The following is a 17,328-nucleotide window of genomic DNA, read 5'->3' on the forward strand; positions in this document are numbered from 1 at the left end:
TGTGTGTGTGTGTGTGTGTTCTATTCCTCTAGAGAACCCTGAGTAACATACTTCTTAAGGAAAATGAGCAGGAATGATATTGATGTTTAACCCCAGCTAACCCAGCAGTCACTAGAGAAGCCAGAACTACCAACAGAGATCTCTGTGTCTTCAGGCCCTACTACTAACTAGATTCTGCTTTGCCTGGCCAAAGCTTTTGTCCCCTTCCCTCCTTGTGGCCTGCTCCCTTCCTCCAGTGGAAGTCCTACTGGGCCAGAGGTCACAGTTCCTTGTCCAAGGTACATTCCTGCCTAGCCCCCTTTCCTCTCATGCCCATATTTATGGCTTTAATTAAACACGATTAAGGTACATAAAATGTTAATGTCTGGATCATGGGCTCAGATAACTCAGTCTGATAGGGGATAATGACATTTAAGCAGAATTGTAACATAAGGACACGGAAAGAAGGAGATTCAAGTTGCAAAACCTTCCTCTTCAGTGCAAGCATCTCCCTCGGCCACCTCCAGTTAGTAGGGTGCCATCACACACACACACACACACACACACACACACACACACACACACACACACCGCTCACTTTAAAGCAGCCTGCTGGCAGTCCTCCTCAAAAAAACCAAGGCAACTGCTACCCACTGACTTCTCTGCCTTCTTCCTACTGCGTATGTCCACCCTCCCTCCCATGCCCAGGCAGCTCCAAGTCCCACAAAGGCTTAAGAAATCTTTCTGGCAGGTACAGTTTTAGGAAAGAGCTCTGGGAAGATATTTTAAACATCCTTGACCATACCCAGTACCCTGAGTGCAAGCTGCAGACCTCACCCCCAGGAAGTCACCCAATGCAGAAGCCCAGTCCTCTAGGAGGATGCGCAGGTCCTTTCTCTGAGGACTTGAAAACAGCATCACGACCTGCAGGCGCACTGCCTAAGTTCAGCTGGTTCTATACTCTCAAATGGACATTATCTGATCCGAAAAATACTGCTTATAAGAACTTGAGAAACACCCTCCCCTCACTCAATGAAAAGGCAGGCAGCTTCCCAGTACTAGTAGAGGGAGCACTTAGCCCAAGAAGTAAGAGAGTGTGGCTAACTCCATGAGCAAAGAGGGGACTCTGAAAGGAAGTTAGTCAAAAGACATCGCTTGCCAGAGCAGTAGAGCTATGGCTGTTTATTTTTCTTTTACTTTTAAATTTTGTACATGTTTTCTATAATGCACAGTTATTACAAGTAGAGAAAAATAACTCAAAAAGAAAAATTAAAGCTCAGTTGGCAGAGTGCTCGCAGGAAGATCTGGGTTTGATCCCCAGCACCACATCAGTAATCCCAGCCCTGGGAAGGTGGAGGCAGGAAGCTCAGAATTTCAAGGTGATCGATCAAATGATACACCATGAGTTTGAGGGCAAGCTGGGTTACTCTGCCTCAACCAAACAAAAAGGAAAAACCTATGCCCCATTCCCAAGGCTAGCCACTGTCACTGGAGGGTTTTGAGAACGATCCCTTCATAAGGGCATGCTTCCATCCTCCTCAATGTGACCGCCCATTCCAAGGCACTCATAAGACCTTTGGGTTCTAGTTAAATGGCTCGTGTTTTTGGAACCTGCCTGACTCCCTTTACCTCAATGATTTTGCTGCCTCCACAGGGTGTGCACCCCAGTCCCTCTCCTCAGAATGAAGGCTCCAAAAGGGCCTGGGTTCTGCTGTGAGTCACTCCTGGGCACATCACCAATGCCCGATCAACATCCTGCTCATACAAAGCCCACTCTCTGATGTGTACCCCCGTCTTCACCCAGTACTACCCAGCAGCACGCAATATACCCCATCTCACCTAATGGAACCTTCTGCCATGTTGCACCTTCCATAGCTCCTTGGCAGCCCAGCAGCAGCCTCACAAACCACAAATGCGCAGAGATTGCACACTGCCTGGCTCTCCCTCACAGTGACCCAAAGATGTAACTTTATTCCCATTTTACAGCTGAAGAAAATGAGCCCTAAAATTTTAAGAACGAGGTGCCCATGCCTGAAAAACAGCACTGGGGTCCAATTCCAAAGCTTTGACGTTAGCAGTGCAATCTAAAAGGACTATAATCTTCTAGAAGCCAGGAGAAGCATTTCCACACTCCCTCTCAGCTGCTGGTCACTGCTGTGTGAGGCAGACATGCAAATACTGGCTTAAGATGTGAAGATACTTAGGAGCCACTTGGCTTAGAGAACACTACCATCATGTATAAGGTGACTCAGGACAGCTGCAGGTCAAAGAGGCTGCCTGGCAAACACGGCCAATAAAAATAGTTTCATGTGTTTTTTTTTTTTTTCAAATTAACATTTGGCTATGTAAGAAATTTAAACCCCTGTCGGTTGCCAATGCCCCATAATTAATTATGAAGTGGTATGTTAATTGTTGCTCTTAAACATCCATTAGCATAGATCCCCTAAAAGCCTCTACCAGGCAGAAATGTCTTAAAGCTGTGTCACAGATCTAATTTCCAGAACCCCTAGAGGCGGTCACCTATGGCCTTACTGTCCCTGTGTCTCTCCTTCGAGTTTGTTTTCAAATTCAAGGACTAGGTTAGGTGACTTTCTATGATTCCCAAACTAGAAAACACTTCTAAAACTGGTATTTCTGGCCATCAGTCATTCCTGGCCATCAAGGGACTTTTGTCCCCAGAGTACTATCTGGAAGCCCCTGGCAGGAAGCTCCTGTAGTGTTTAACACTTGTTAGCAGCTTGTCGGGTCTTGCTGCTGGTGAGTCTCCAGCAAGCTGATACACACAAATTAGCAGCTCCAGCTCGCACCCCAGCTCTTTGGGGGCTAATTACCCAGGAGACAGTGAGATATTTACCAGCATTTCTGAGGGCTGGCTTGTCAATGAGGGAAATACAGCATCTTCCCAGGATGCTCTAGATAGCAGGGAACAAGGGACAAGGGAAGGGGCGGGAGTCTGGTTCAGGAATTGCGCATATTAATAACAGTGAGTTAAGGTCTTTCTCCCCTTCCTGAACCCTGCAGTTTTCTAGGACTCTCAGATACCCCATTCACCATCCAAGTACACATCCTAACCTCCTGGTTCTACTTTATCTATTACATGTAGATCGATCTATCTATCTATCTATCTATCTATCTATCTATCTATCTATCTATCTATCCTATCTATCTATCCCATATCTTTACCTATTTACTCATCCAAGGTGGCTATGAAGACATCCTATGATCTCACTTATTAAGTGGGGGTGGGGGTTGCTTAGCAACCCTTTGAGCCATAATCTGAGAGCCACAAAACTGGTAGAAATGGTCAAAGCTTAAGGCAGGTAACTTTTCCTAGAGAAGCCCCATACTCACACTTCGGTATGCCTTACTCTTTGTACAAGTGTCTGACTCCTGGCACAAGTGTCTGAGCCGCTGTGTTTAAAATCTATATTAAAATCGTGAGCCTCTCTTAGGAAAAAAAAAAAAAAAAAAAAAAAAGACCTACCCATGGTGTCAGGATAGCTTCACTGTCCTCCCTAGCTCTTCGTTCTTCATTCCCTTCACCCCTGTGCTTAAAATCTATGTATTCTAAATGTCTTTGAATAAACTGCAACTGTGCTTCATGCTAGTTTGTCCTAAAATGTTTTCCTGCATCGAAGCCATCGATCCTGGATTTGCCTCCATGAAGAGCAATAAAAACCACGTGGGCTCCTGTGGGTGATAACACGGAACCGTGTCTCTGTCTCTGCCCATCCAGGAAAACCATGAGCACAGAGAAGACGACACAGGAGCTACATGGGAAAAATGAGGCGAAGATAATTTTGTGACCAGTGAGGTGTGTCAAGGTAAGGTATGCATGCCACCCCCCACACACAAGACAGACAGATACGCAGGCAGACAGACAGAGACAGGCAGACAGGCAGGCAGGAAGAAGACACACACAGGGACAGACAGTGACAGGGGTAGAATATTCCTTATGCACTAATAAACTAGACCAACAAGCATTTACTATTTTTGATGCTTGGCCACGTACTAGAAAAATACAAAAAGAGCCGGGCGGTGGTGGCGCACGCCTTTAATCCCAGCACTCGGGAGGCAGAGGCAGGCGGATCTCTGTGAGTTCGAGGCCAGCCTGGTCTAGAAGAGCTAGTTCCAGGACAGGAACCAAAAAGCTACGGAGAAACCCTGTCTCGAAAATAAAAAAAAAAAAAAAAAAGAAAAAAGAAAAAAGAAAAAGGCAAGTCCTTGCCTAGTCATGCCATCCCTCCAATTCAGTGGGAAGATAGACCTTTAACAGAACGACTGGAGCACATTTGATGTGCACTAGAGGCTCTCACCCACAGATGTTTTGAAAGAGTCTGGTGGAGAAAGCTTAAGGGACCACAGGGGTATCCCAGGGAAGCTATGAAAGATCAAGGAGAGAACTGTGGTAGTCTGCGCACCAGGCCCAGCACATGTCAAAAGCACTGAGAAGAGGGAAAGGGAACTGTTGGGGAAGGCTGGAAGGGATGTGACTGGAACAGCTAGGAAAAGGACCGCTGCCTACCACCTGCATGGCTTTCCCTTACTCTGACAGCTAGTGCATGCGCCAGAGACTCCCAGTGTGAGCAGCTAACCTGGCCATCCTGTGCCGAACATCACTGGGTGCCTGGCACTTTGAAGTGAAATGGATAAAGATCAGAGAGGTGTTATGGGTAAAAACAAGTCAAAGAGACAAGGAAAAAGTTAAGATCTTAAATTGGTAGGAATAGGATATATATATATCTGAGGAGTAGCATAAATTGCTCCTAATAAAAAGTTAAAACATAAGCCGGGCAGTGGTGGCACACGTCTTTAATCCCAGCATTCAGGAGGCAGAGGCAGGCAGATCTCTGAGTTCAAGACCAGACTAGTTACAGAGTGAATTCCAGAAAAGCCAGGGCTACAGAGAGAAACCCTGTCTCAAAAAATAAAAAAAAAAAAAAAAATGAAAGGAAAGGAAGGAAGGAAGGAAGGAGAGAGAAAGAAAGAAAGAAAGAAAGAAAGAAAGAAAGAAAGAAAGAAGAAAGGAAGAAGAAAGGAAGAAGAAAGGAAGGAAGGAAAGAAAGAACACACAAAAATAAAAAAGTAATAAAAATAGAACATATAACTTAAGAGATAAAACTTGCCAACTGCCTAGGTGTATCAGTTATGTGTCAAGTATCATGAATCAGCAGAGGAACTGGCTTTGATCCTAAGGAGCTTGAAAGTTAAAAAAAGAAAGAAAGAAAGAAAGAAAGAAAGAAAGAAAGAAAGAAAGAAAGGAAGGAAGGAAGGATGGATGTAACCCTGAGCTAAGGCATGCTGTGGGGATGAACAGAGCAAGAGGGAACAACAGGAGGCAAACAACTCTAAAGGTAATTATGTTTAATTCCGAAAACTGAGGAGAAAAGACAGAAAGGCAGTTGGACTCAGCAAGAGGAGAATCAGGAAAAAAAAAAATGCCCGAGGCATCAAGCCGGGAAGGTAGAGCCCAGGGATCCCCAAGGAGGCAGAAGTAAGTGACTGGCTGAGCATCTAAAACTTCAGGGCATCAGGCAGCTGCCAGGCAAGGGTACAGAAAACGATACCCTCTCTGCACAAGCATGATTTCCTCTGCCTCTTGGACAGCACCCTGCCCACCGGGGCATAGAAATGTTCAAGACTGTTACTGGTATGTCCCAGGCCTGCATTCACTTTCTGTTCTGTATTCAGAAGACTGGAGAGCCTAACCCACAGTGTATCAGTCCCTAGTGGACTTTAACATAAGGTCCACTCACCTGTCAAGTGGTCCCAAGGCAAAGAACCTAAGGCAGGCATCTTAGGGATCCCCACATTAGGCCCTCAGTTCCTCTGACAGCCCCAACAGTTAAGGAGAGGGCTAGAGGAAGTGAGGACACACCCTCCAAGGAGGGGCCTTGGACATGGGGTGTGTTGCATTCCTGGAAAACAGGGCCCCTGCTGTAATGTGTGCAATCAGCCCAGAGATTGGACTGCAGAACTCTGCTTCCCATTTATTACAATATCACACTCCTACCCAGGAAACCCCACCCGAGCGTTTGTTTGGCAAGCCTTTCCTTGATTAGGTGTAAATCTTACTATTCCTGCCACTCAAAAAAATAACACATGCGCCTAATGAAGTTGTAACACAGAGCCCAGGCCAGGCCCGGCTTCCCTGAACCAGGCCCAGCTGACTGCTACTCTCTCATTTGAGGATGGTGATTTCTTTTTCCTTTCCTACTCTACAGGAAGAGTGGGAAGTGGGAACATTCTGTGCACAGGGAAAAGCAAACTGCTGTTCCCTGCTGGAAAGAACTGGGGCGGTAGCCACCTTCCCGCCTGGCCTCTGGGCTTCAGCTGCCACTCTACTTAGCTTGTGGGAAGGGCTGATGGGGACTTTAAATCCTACCATGCTTAAAAAAAAATACAAACACTGCTTCTGACAGAGTTGTCCTCATTCCCTGCTTCCAAATGCCATGCCATCTGATTGCCGTTGGTATGCAATTCAGCAGGGTTCCCCCAAAAAGCAGGGCTGAGGAGTAGGGCAGGACCAAGTCCCACACTGGAAATACATCCTCCAGAGTGCTTGTAGTTTCTGATAACTCAAACAGACTGGGTGCAAGACAATCTTACTTCCAAACAATGAATGTCTGAGCCAGAAAAAGGACCAATCATTTTACCTAGTAAATACATGAACAGTCAATACGGGGGGTGGGGGGCTTTCCAGGCCAAAGGGCTTCCATACTACCTGAATACCTGCCCTGACTCCACCAAAGCTATGCAGGAAATGAAGCGGTCCTGACCCTAAAACAGTTCATCTGATTCCGAGCCAAGGTTCCTAACACTAAGCTGGGATGGCAATAAGGGCTGCAGTGAATTGGAAAGAAACCGTGTAACTCCATCTGTAGAACGGGAGGAAGAGTACAGGGCAGTGAGCAGGCTGAGGAGCCAGAGAGCACTGTGGCAATCTCAACCCAGCTCACCCGATCCAGGGGCCTTTGGCGTCTAAGGACAAACTTAAACCCTCCCTATGTGCCCAATGGTATCGCAATGGGCTTCCAATGCCCCAAAGACACTTGACTAAAACAGGCATACAGTGTATGTCAGTCATGTGACAACAGTGCGGACTCAGAGCCTGTGGCGGAGACAAGATGTCACACTGGAAAACTCACAAGCATGGCAGCAGGTGAAGTTGGGGGCTAGGGATGAAATATAATGCGTCTAGTGACGCCAAGAAGGGTGGGGTTTTCCAGAGAGCTCCTCAGAAGAGACAGGTCTCCAAAATGGCTACAAAGAGTAGGAAGGATGTAGCTGAACCCAGAAAGAGGATGAGGTGGACAGTCCCACGGCGAAGCAAAGCTTCCTCTGGCAACTCTTCTAAGCTCTGTTCACATCCGTTGGCCTCTATGACATAGACCACAGCCCACGCAGACTTGAGGGAAGCTCCCTTGGCAAACTCCTGCCTCCAATTCTAGTGATCCTAGTCAGAGCAATCCCCAGGGAAGGAACTCTGGCGCTCTTAGCTGCCTGCTGATGGACAAGAGAGTTACTGGAGGACCCCTCCCCCAAAAGGGAGGGGTAACATTCTAAACAGAAAGGTGATTGCTCAGTCAGAGGGTTTTAAACGGGATCCAGAATGGAAAGCCTCAGATTGTCAAGGGATAGCAGTGCCACTGAGGGCTAGGTCCTCCGGCATCAACCAGCAATCTAGAAAACGCTTCAAAGATATGCTAAAGGACAATTTGATGGAGGAAATTCTTCACTTGAGGTTCCCTCTTCCCAAGAGCAGCTGTCGCATCCACTAATACTGTTTTTCTTTTGTCTTTCATTCCAGGGCTCCATTCTTACTAAGAACCTCTGAGGAGTGAAGAAATCAATGCCTTTCCCTTTTCAACAGGAACGACATTCTGAACTTAGTGATAGGATTGGACGGTGGGGTGGTGCAAAATAAAGAAGGAACAGGTGGCTCTTTAAGAGGCTTAGAATTCATCAAAATAAATATAACATGCTTATAGTTGGCCCAATCAAATGCTTGTATGCTCCAGGGTTCTGCAGTAGCTAGCTGGATGGGAAAATGGTTTCTAAATGCCACGTGCAGGGAAATTCTCCTTGAGAAATGCAATTGCGTTGAAATGCAAAATGCCTGCAGCTCTATAAGCAAGATCAATGCCACTAAGGAGGGGGACTGAAATTAGGGAGCAAATTCCAGCAATGGCTCCCACAGTTTTAGCAGGCGTCTCTTCTGCAGAGGTAACTGTTCAGAGCCTGGGAGGCAGCAAGTTCTACAGAAAGCATTCCAGGCGGAACAGCACCTGGCACCCACAGCTCAGCAGGTCTAGGATGTCTCCACAGGACACTGGGGGCTGCACTCAGAGCATTTGGCCATAAACAGAACCTGAAACTGGCCAAATAAAAGTAATTCCGGACAATAGAGTCTATTGGTGAAAAAGACTACTTTCAAGGTATTGAGGTTATAATTTAAGCCTTGGGTTTTGACCAAACCAGCTCCTCTGGGATAATCCACATGGCTACCCCATGACAACAAGGTCCCAGAGCCTTGGGATGACGCAAAACTGTGTGCTGTTCTCTTCCTTTGTATCTGGTTCTTCTTAACTGCAGCTCCACTCCCTTCACAAAGCAACCCAACTCCCTTCAGAGGACTGGAGGAATGGCTCAGAGGTATGTGCAAGCATGAGGACCTGGGTTCAAAACCCCAGAACACACACAGAAAGCAAGGTGTGGTAGCATATGTGCCCCTAAACCTAGCGCCATGGGCGAGGTGCAGTGGGTCAGACAGGAAAATTGTTGGGACCTGCTGACCTGATTGAGGGCCTAGGTTCAGGGAGAGACCATGTTTCAAGGAAAATACAACACACACACACACACACAGAGAGAGAGAGAGAGAGAGAGAGAGAGAGAGAGAGAGAGAGAGAGAGAGAGAGAGAGAGAGAGAGAGAAAGAGAGAACACGCATCTGCCATCATCCACATGGACCCGCACACATAAAACTTCCCTTGGAATTGACCATTAGATGTTTTGAACCTCAACTCAGCAAACTGGAATGCAACTTCATTTATTCCCAGAGAACATGAATGACTTACACATCCCAAGACTCTAACCCAGTGTTTCCTTCAGAAAAATCAGACAGCACATCAGATGCCTATACTCTCAGCATCCTTCAGAGCACACAAGTTCCCGTGTAGTCTTGGATGCTTCGACAGGTTCTAAATCACCAAATTCCTCACAGAAGAGGCGAAAAGTAGAGTCTCTAGCCAGACTATTTGTATTTCTTTCTATATTCCATGCCCCTGCTGAATCCTAGGAGAAATGAAAAGATGAGAACTATTTTCCCCAATTATAGATCATTTGATACTTAATTCTTAAAAGCAACAAACGCTCCTCGGAGAAAAACGAGTGAGGAAACGATGGATCACCAATGCCCCATTAATAGTAAGCACCCCATTAATGTCAGGAAGGCAAGCACGGCCACTGCTTCTGTCCAGCACTTTGCTTCGCTGGCAGCAACGGGGCAGAAAGACAAAGTAAGATAAAATGCAAAGGCAGAAAAGCTTTTACTATTTATACTGGAAACGCCTGTCTGCCTAGAGTCAAGTGGATTATAGACAGGCAAATAGGCAAATAGTTAATGGAATTTTTTTTAAAGTCCCACTCATAAATAATGAAAAAGGATGGAATAAAGATAGGGAGGAAAACAGGGGGAGGTATTTTTTTTCTTTATTTCGTTCTGATTTTTCATTTTTGTGAAGACAAAAGGATGCCTAAAATAAAGTTACATATAAATACACCAAACCAACATTATTTTAAATTTTATTGAAGAGCATAAAATAAATTGTGTATTTTTGGGGCTAAAGAGATGATGGTTCAATAGTTAAAAGAGTATATATTGATTGTTATTGCAGAGGACCTAAGTCTGGTTCTCGGCACTCATGTTACATGGCTAACATCCTTCTGTAACTCCTGCTCTAGAGCATATGATATGCTGGTAACCACAGAAATCTGCATTCATATGAACATACATGCAAACTCCATGCCAGGAGCAAACTCAGAATCTCATGGGAAAGAGATGACTTCATTCCTAGCCTAAGGGAATGGTCTGATTTTTCTTAGTCAGAACTTACCAACTCAAATACCCTTACATTTAGCAAATGCAACGTGGAAAACTTTTCAGAATCAGGAAGATGGCTCATTGATTAGGGTGCATTCATGCAAGCATGAGGCCCAATGTCCCAGCCTCCAGAACACACATAAATGCCCTAGAGGGCCTGAAGTTCTCTTGTAGTTCCTAAAGAGAATGGGTCCCCAGAGCAAGGTGACTAGGAGACTAATGGAAACGGCTAGCTCCAGGTTCAATTGAGAGATCCTGATTTGACTAATAAGGTGTAGAATGATCAATGAAGACTCATGACATCAACCTGGGGCCTTCACATGCATGCCCGCACACACACACACATCACACACATACACACACACACACACACACACACACACACACACACCACACATGAATGCACACTACACATACACAAGAAAGAAAGAAAGAAAGAAAGAAAGAAAGAAAGAAAGAAAGAAAGAAAGAAAGAAAAGAGATTTTTTTTCAAACCATCCCTCTACTGGACCCTTCAGCATCCTCAACACCCATGCAAAGAACTTCTGGACCCATGCTAGGATGTTAAACGAAGGATCAGCGTACCAGGTTATCAAGTCCAAGATACCCCCAAGCGGACCTTAGCCTTCCAGGCCTGTCCCATCAGAGAAAAAAAAAAAAACAATGAGGTTTCTTCCTGCAGAGAAGGCTGCTCAGCAAACAATCTCCTTAGCTCAGTCAAAGGCTCAATACAATTTTCTTGTCATTTCTAGGTGATTCCTTCTTGGCTTGTCTCTAAATGGTGAATAGATAACCCAAGCTTGTTCTAACGTCTCATCCTACCAGGCTAGAACAACCAACCCTCTCACCGGTGTCAAGGGCTACGGCTCTCCGGGTTTATTGTGGATCACACCTAGTAGCATTTTCAGCTCTTTCCCGGGGCACTGTTATTATATCTCTGAGTTACCCCATTAAAATGGTAAGTCTGATCTCTAAGTAGAGCTTAAGACTCAATTAACATTTTGCATGTAGTGTTGACAGCTGGTGCAAGACCTCATTTCCTCACGCCAGACCATGGATATCTCATAAGCAGGAATTCTCCCTAAGTTTCCCCCAGTCCCAGGGTTGTCAGACACACACAAGAGAGCAGCCTAGTGACCTCTTCTCTTGAGCAACAGCGCACTGATTGAGATCAAGCATGTACCCAGATTGTGTTTACTCACTGGACTCATCCATTCCACTACTTTTCTACTCAAACAGTGAATTCTTACCATCTAGCTGTCTCCAGTCCTGCATAGACCAGGGCCAGCCCACCAAATGGTAGGCTCACAGTAGGCAGGTTCTAACTACATCATGTTAAGTCTAGAGAGGAGGCAAAAAACTCATGAAGAAAGGGGATATGCTAATATTTTATAGCTGTAGCAAATATAAAAACAAAAAATCAGACTAAAACATATCTATTACACGGAGCTGGAAAGCTTTCTCAGAAGACCAGGGCTTGATTCCCACATGTAGCTCACTCTAGGCTCAGGGGCTCTAACATCCTTGCTTGGTCTCTTAGAACACCAGCCCGTCAGAAACACACACAGAAGCAATGTATCCATAGACATCTAAACAAGCAATATGTGGAGAGAGCATTTGATTCACAATTCCAGGTGACAGTTCATGGCTGAGAGGAAACCAAGGCAGGAACTCAAGTAGCAAGTCACATGACACCCACAGTCAAGAGCAAAGAGACCATGGACCCTTAAGTCCTTGCTTGCTGCCGCCAGCTAGCTGTCTCCAGTCCTGCATAGACCAGGGCCAGCCCACCAAATGGTAAGTTCACAGTAGGCAGGTTCTAACTACATCAGGACAGTCTCCTACAGACATGCCTCCAGGCCCAGATGATTTAGACAATTCCCCAACTGAGGTGGCCTTCCAGATATTTCTAGGTTGTTAACGCTGACGGTTAAAAAGAGCCAGCACAGAATCATTGCTGAGCCTTACTTAGCACGGGTCAACTGGATTTGTCAGAGCTGCACAGGTCCTCAGAGGCTCACAGGTATGCCACAGCTAGGGATGGATAAATTCTCAAACACAGAGTCTGTGAGTGAGAATTAACTCTGTGTTAAATTTATTGACCATAATCCTCAAATGATAGGCCAAAGGCAGCATAAAACCACAGGCCATAAAGATGTTTGTCTCTGCTAAATAAGCAGTTCTTAACCACAAGTTATTTCACTCCCCAGGGGACCTTTGGCAACGCCTGGTGACATTTGTTTACTGTCGAAGCTGGGTCTGGTACATGGAGTTGAGGTGCTACAGTGCACTCAACAACAAAGAATTATCTAGCTGAAAATGTCACCAGTAAGAGATTGGGAGCCACCGCAATAGCTGTCCCACTCATGTCAATTTTTAAAAAGCGTAGCTTTGGGGATTGGAGAGATGGCTCAACAGCTAGGAGCATATACTACTCTTGCAGAGGACCCAGGTTCAGTTCCCAGCAGTGCCCACATAGTAGCTCACAATCACCTGTAACTCCATTTCCAGGGATCTGATACCCTCTAGCCTCTGTGGACACCTGCATGCACAAAGTGCATATAAATTCAAGCAGGCACACACATATACATACATAAAAAACAAATCTTTTTTAAAAGTGCATATTTTGGTATCTTCTATCAACCTACACTGTGCTTCCTAAAATAACCAATAATATCCAGGATGAAATGAGTCATGTCATTGCTTGGTGACCATGTACCTTCATGTTATGTTAATGAAATGAGCAGATGCATCAAAGACACAAAACAGTTATAAACTACCCTGAAGGGACTGGACAGATGGTTCAGTGGTTAAGAGTCTGCACTGCTCTGGCAGAGGACCCTGGTTCAGTACCCAGTACCCAAACTGGGCAGCTCACAACTGCCTGTAACTCTAGCCCCACCCAGGGGTGGGAGAAGGATCTGACCTCCAAAGGTACCTGCTCTCACATGCACATAACCATCTATCTATCTATCTATCTATCTATCTATCTATCTATCTATCCACTCACATAGTATATATCATTTAAAATACATATATAATATGTGTTCTATTATATAACATGATATAAATATATATAAAATTTAAAATAAAATCTTTTTTAAAGATACATGGAAACATGTGGGGCTGGGGATGCAGCTGAATTAGTAGAGCATGGGCCTGACATGCACTAAGCCTAGAAAATCAGATATGGTGGTACAGGCCTATATCCCAGCACTAGGGAGGTAGAAAAAGTAAGATCAGCAGTTCAAGGTTATTATCAGCTACAGAGCAAGTTAGAGGCAAGCCTGGATTACAAGAAACTCTGGAGAGGAAATGAGAAAGGTGGGGGAAAGGGAGGAGGGCAGGAGGAGGGAGGGGTAAGAGAGAGACTTCATTATTCATTATATTATATACTCATTATAACTCAGTCATTTCCACTCCGTTATAACGGAGACTAAGTAATGCCAACCATGATATAATGAATCAGTCTAACTTTAGTTCTTTCTTTCTTTTACTATCAAGTAAATAAAAATTAACATGGAATAGAAAATACACAATGTTGTCTACTGAATACTGTCTCTGAGCTAGAAAATCCAGCTCATTCCTAAGAAAGTTTGAAAGTAAGTCAGAAACAGTTAAATAGCCCCAAGGCTACACTTCCTGAAGTGGGAAACTAAAAATGTCTTGCTAAGTCTGCGCAGAGGTACAATTTAAGCCCCTCCCCCCATTTCTTAATTGCAAACATGCTCACCATCCCCACCATTGCTCCCCTGTGCAGATCCAGGATGTCACACTTATGCACGTCTGAATCTATCATATTTTCAAAATATCGAGTCAAGCAATTTGTAGCGTAGCTTCCAAGCTTCCTCAAGAGAATTCCAAACTCCCTGAGCTAAGCTAATCAGGGTAAATCATCCCACTGGAAGGCAGACTGGCAAGGAGCTACACTTGAGGCTTGAACCTGAATTCTTGGCTATATGAGATGAGCCAAGTCATTACGTTCAGAGCCATTTTTTTCCTTAAAAGATATCTTAGTTCAACAATAAAAATATCCATATGAGATTCCTCTCCGCTTTAAGTATGTTCTGCTAGAAATGAGATGCTCTGAGCTCATGTCTTCAGTTTCCGCAAGGTTCTATCGGTCACACGCGACCTGTCCTCCTCTATCCTTCCTGCTGCTCTGGCCATTTTCTTCAGTCCCTGAGTTCCTCTGGGCAGTGTACATTTTCAGTCTCATCCCTCAATCCTCCTAAGTCCACACCTGAGTTCTGCACTAAAGACCTCAAACCTATGACAGCATCATCAGCCTGAGCTATGCAGTTGAGAGCCAAACAATTCACACACCGTATTCCCAACATACTGATCAGGAGCGCAGGGGGATGGTTGGAGAAACGGCACCACCCCGTTTTCTAATAACTGTAGTCTTAGCTCGGAATAACAGCCGGGCCTTCCTAGAACTGACTCTTGGGATTCTTGATTCACTATCATCCGACCTCTGTTTTACAGGTCTGTCTAGTGTCCCACCCCATCCTTTTCTACCCATTTTAAACATCACCTAAACTAGGAAATGCTACCCACTAGCATCTCCTAGTCAGAAAAACGCCTCTTCTCTGAACTTCTACAGCATGAAACATGTAACATACCACATATTTCACATAGTCATAAGTTTAGAGCCTTGGGGATGCAGCTCAGTTGGTACAGTGTCTGCCGAGGACACAGGAAACCATCGCATAAAAGCAAGTCTGATAGTGCACACATACAATCCCAGCACCAGGAGGAGGAGGAGTAGAATCACATGTTCAGAGTCACTGACTGCTACAAGCCTGGGCTACTTGAACCGTCTCACAAACAAGCAAACAATACCACTGAAGCATTGTCAGAGCCCGCAGCCACACGCTTAGGGCTCACACGCCACAGGTGGACTCATCTGAAGAAGCCAGTATAGTTTCTGACTCACTAACTGTGGGTTACTGGTAGGAAGGTGGGTGGGTGGGTGCATGAATGAACAGCTTTTAGGAAGGTTAAGCAATTAGACACTATTTGTTGTTATTGTCAATCAGTGAAAGATTCTCTATAGGTCTCAGAAAAGAAATCCAGCTCTGAATAAGCCTGCACAGCACCAACAGGGATATGAAAGAGGTAATGAAGACAAATGAGAAAAACTAGTTACCAAAGCATTCTTCCAGGTGTACACAGACACGGTTATAACATGATTTTCCATTCTTATTCTCAAGGCCTTAAACAACACAATAATAGGCTGAACTGGCTCTCTTATAAAACGACCTTTTTACTTACCAAAGATCACTTATCCTAGGATTAAAAATCACTCACAATTTGGCCGTTGAGTGGACATTTTTCATCGGTACGCTATCCTCTCTGCCATTCCTTTCTGTTGTTCTAGCCTTTCTTTGGGAAAGTCATATATATGTAGCAACTTCAAGACAGTATGTGCTATTGGTTCCAAACCGAGTATGATGATGAGATTACCAGCATGACCTAGAATCACTGGGAAGAGATTCTTGATGAGAGATTGTCTACATGTCTACATGGGCTGGCCTATAGGCACATTTGTGGTATGCTGCCTTAACACAGTCAATTGACGTGGGAATACTCAGCTCACTGTGGGCAGCCCCATCCCATAGACAGAGGGTCCTGAACCGTATAAAGGTAGAGGAACGCAGAGGAGCACAAGCGAGCATGCTCACATTCACTTCCTTCTGTTCCTGACTATGGGTAGGACTGACCAACTGTCTCATGCTCCTGTCACTGGACCCAACACTCATGAGCTAAAATAAACCCTGTCTCCAATAAGCTGCTATTAGTTAAGGGTTGTTTGGTTACAACAACAGAAATTAAACCGCAACAGTGAGATACAGAGATAAATCATCATTGCCACAAGCTCCTCCCTTCTGGCCACTTGCAAGATGAACAAATCAGACCTTCAGCACAGTTCTAAACATGTGTCATCCCCATGGCCACTATGGTGTGCCTTCCAGAACAAAGCTCATTTCTTTTGCTGGATGACTGTAGATGTGACCAAGCAGCACTGGAGCCCCGACAAACACTAACCACCACGTTGTGAGCATAAGGGAAGATTGTCAAGGTAACCAGTTTTAACATCACCATGGAAACAAACCTCTGCACCTACTGTAAGGGAGTTTCTACAGGAGGTTAATTGAGGGGGACGGCCCAGCCTAAGAAAGGTCACACAGTTCCATGGCCAGGTTCCTGAACTGAGTAAAAAGACAAAAGTGGGCTGGGTACTGGCAGTCTTCATCGCTCCCTGCTTCCTGGCTGACAAGGCACTGTGACTAGCTGTTCACACACCTGTCACCATGACTTGCCCACCGCGACAGTCTGTACCCTTGAACTGTGAGCCAAGATAATACCTTCTTCCTGTAAGCTGTAAGGTATTTTGTCTCAAGTAACTAACACAGAAACCTAGAGAGAGTAAGGAAATGGTGTGGTTGAGTAAGAATGGCCCCCTTAGGCTCATATATTTGAATGTTTGGTCATCAGGGGGTGGCATTCAGCATTAGGAGGTGTGGCCTTATTGAAGGAGTATGTGTGGCCTTATTGGGGGAAAAGTGTACCACTGGGGGTGGACTTTAGGGTTTAAAAAGCCCAAGCTAAGGCAGCCATCTTTCAGTAACTCTCCCAAATGACAGCACAAAGGGAAAGAGGAGGGGCACTCATTCTATGTTCTTTAGGCCCTTAGGAAACATGGAGTTGTTCCTTTGGCCATGTATATGTGAATCTACAAGAAGGGTGATATTGCAGACATCATCAAGGGAATGGGTACTGTTCAAAAAAAAATGCCACATAAATGTTACCATGGCAAAACCAGAAGAGTCTACAATGTCGCCCAGCCTGCTGTGGGCATCACTGTAAACAACCAAGTTAAGGGCAAGGTTGTTGCCTAGAGAATTAATGTGCGGATTGAACACATCAAGCACTCGAAGAGCAGAGACAGCTTCCTGAAGCGGGTGAAGGAGAACGACCAGAAGGAAAAGGAAGCTAAAGAGAAGGGCACCTGGGCTCAGCTGAAGCACCAGCCTGCTCCACCCAGAGAAGCACACTTTGTGAGGACTAACAGGAAGGAGCCTGAGCTGCTGGAGCCCATTCCCTATGAATTCAAAAAGAAATAAAAGACCTTGACTTTAAAGGGTTAAAAAAAAAAAGCCCAAGCTAGTCCCAGTGCCTCTCTGCCTGCTTCCTGTCCATCCAGATGGAGAACTCTCAGCTACTCTCCAGTATCACGTCTGC

General features: G+C 45.2%; 1 protein-coding gene and 1 pseudogene across 4 annotated transcripts in view; one reads left to right on the plus strand and one right to left on the minus strand.

Annotated features, from left to right (window-relative positions):
* Positions 1–17,328, minus strand: part of Tln2 (talin 2) — a 428,435-nt gene that overhangs the window by 265,511 nt on the left and 145,596 nt on the right. The window contains exon 1 of one of the 4 annotated variants that reach the window (XM_050125921.1): positions 5,736–5,795. The exons of the other annotated variants lie outside the window; for them this stretch is intronic. The gene's annotated coding sequence lies outside the window, so the exon portion shown is untranslated. Of the gene's footprint in view, positions 1–5,735; positions 5,796–17,328 lie in introns of those variants that run through there. 4 annotated transcript variants of the gene reach the window in all.
* LOC126489790 (60S ribosomal protein L21-like) lies at positions 8,726–17,210 on the plus strand (annotated as a pseudogene).

This window comes from Alexandromys fortis, unplaced genomic scaffold (assembly GCF_014885135.2).
Source record: "Alexandromys fortis isolate MF-2015 unplaced genomic scaffold, M_Fortis_MF-2015_v1.1 scaffold_22, whole genome shotgun sequence".
Taxonomy (NCBI): domain Eukaryota; kingdom Metazoa; phylum Chordata; class Mammalia; order Rodentia; family Cricetidae; genus Alexandromys; species Alexandromys fortis.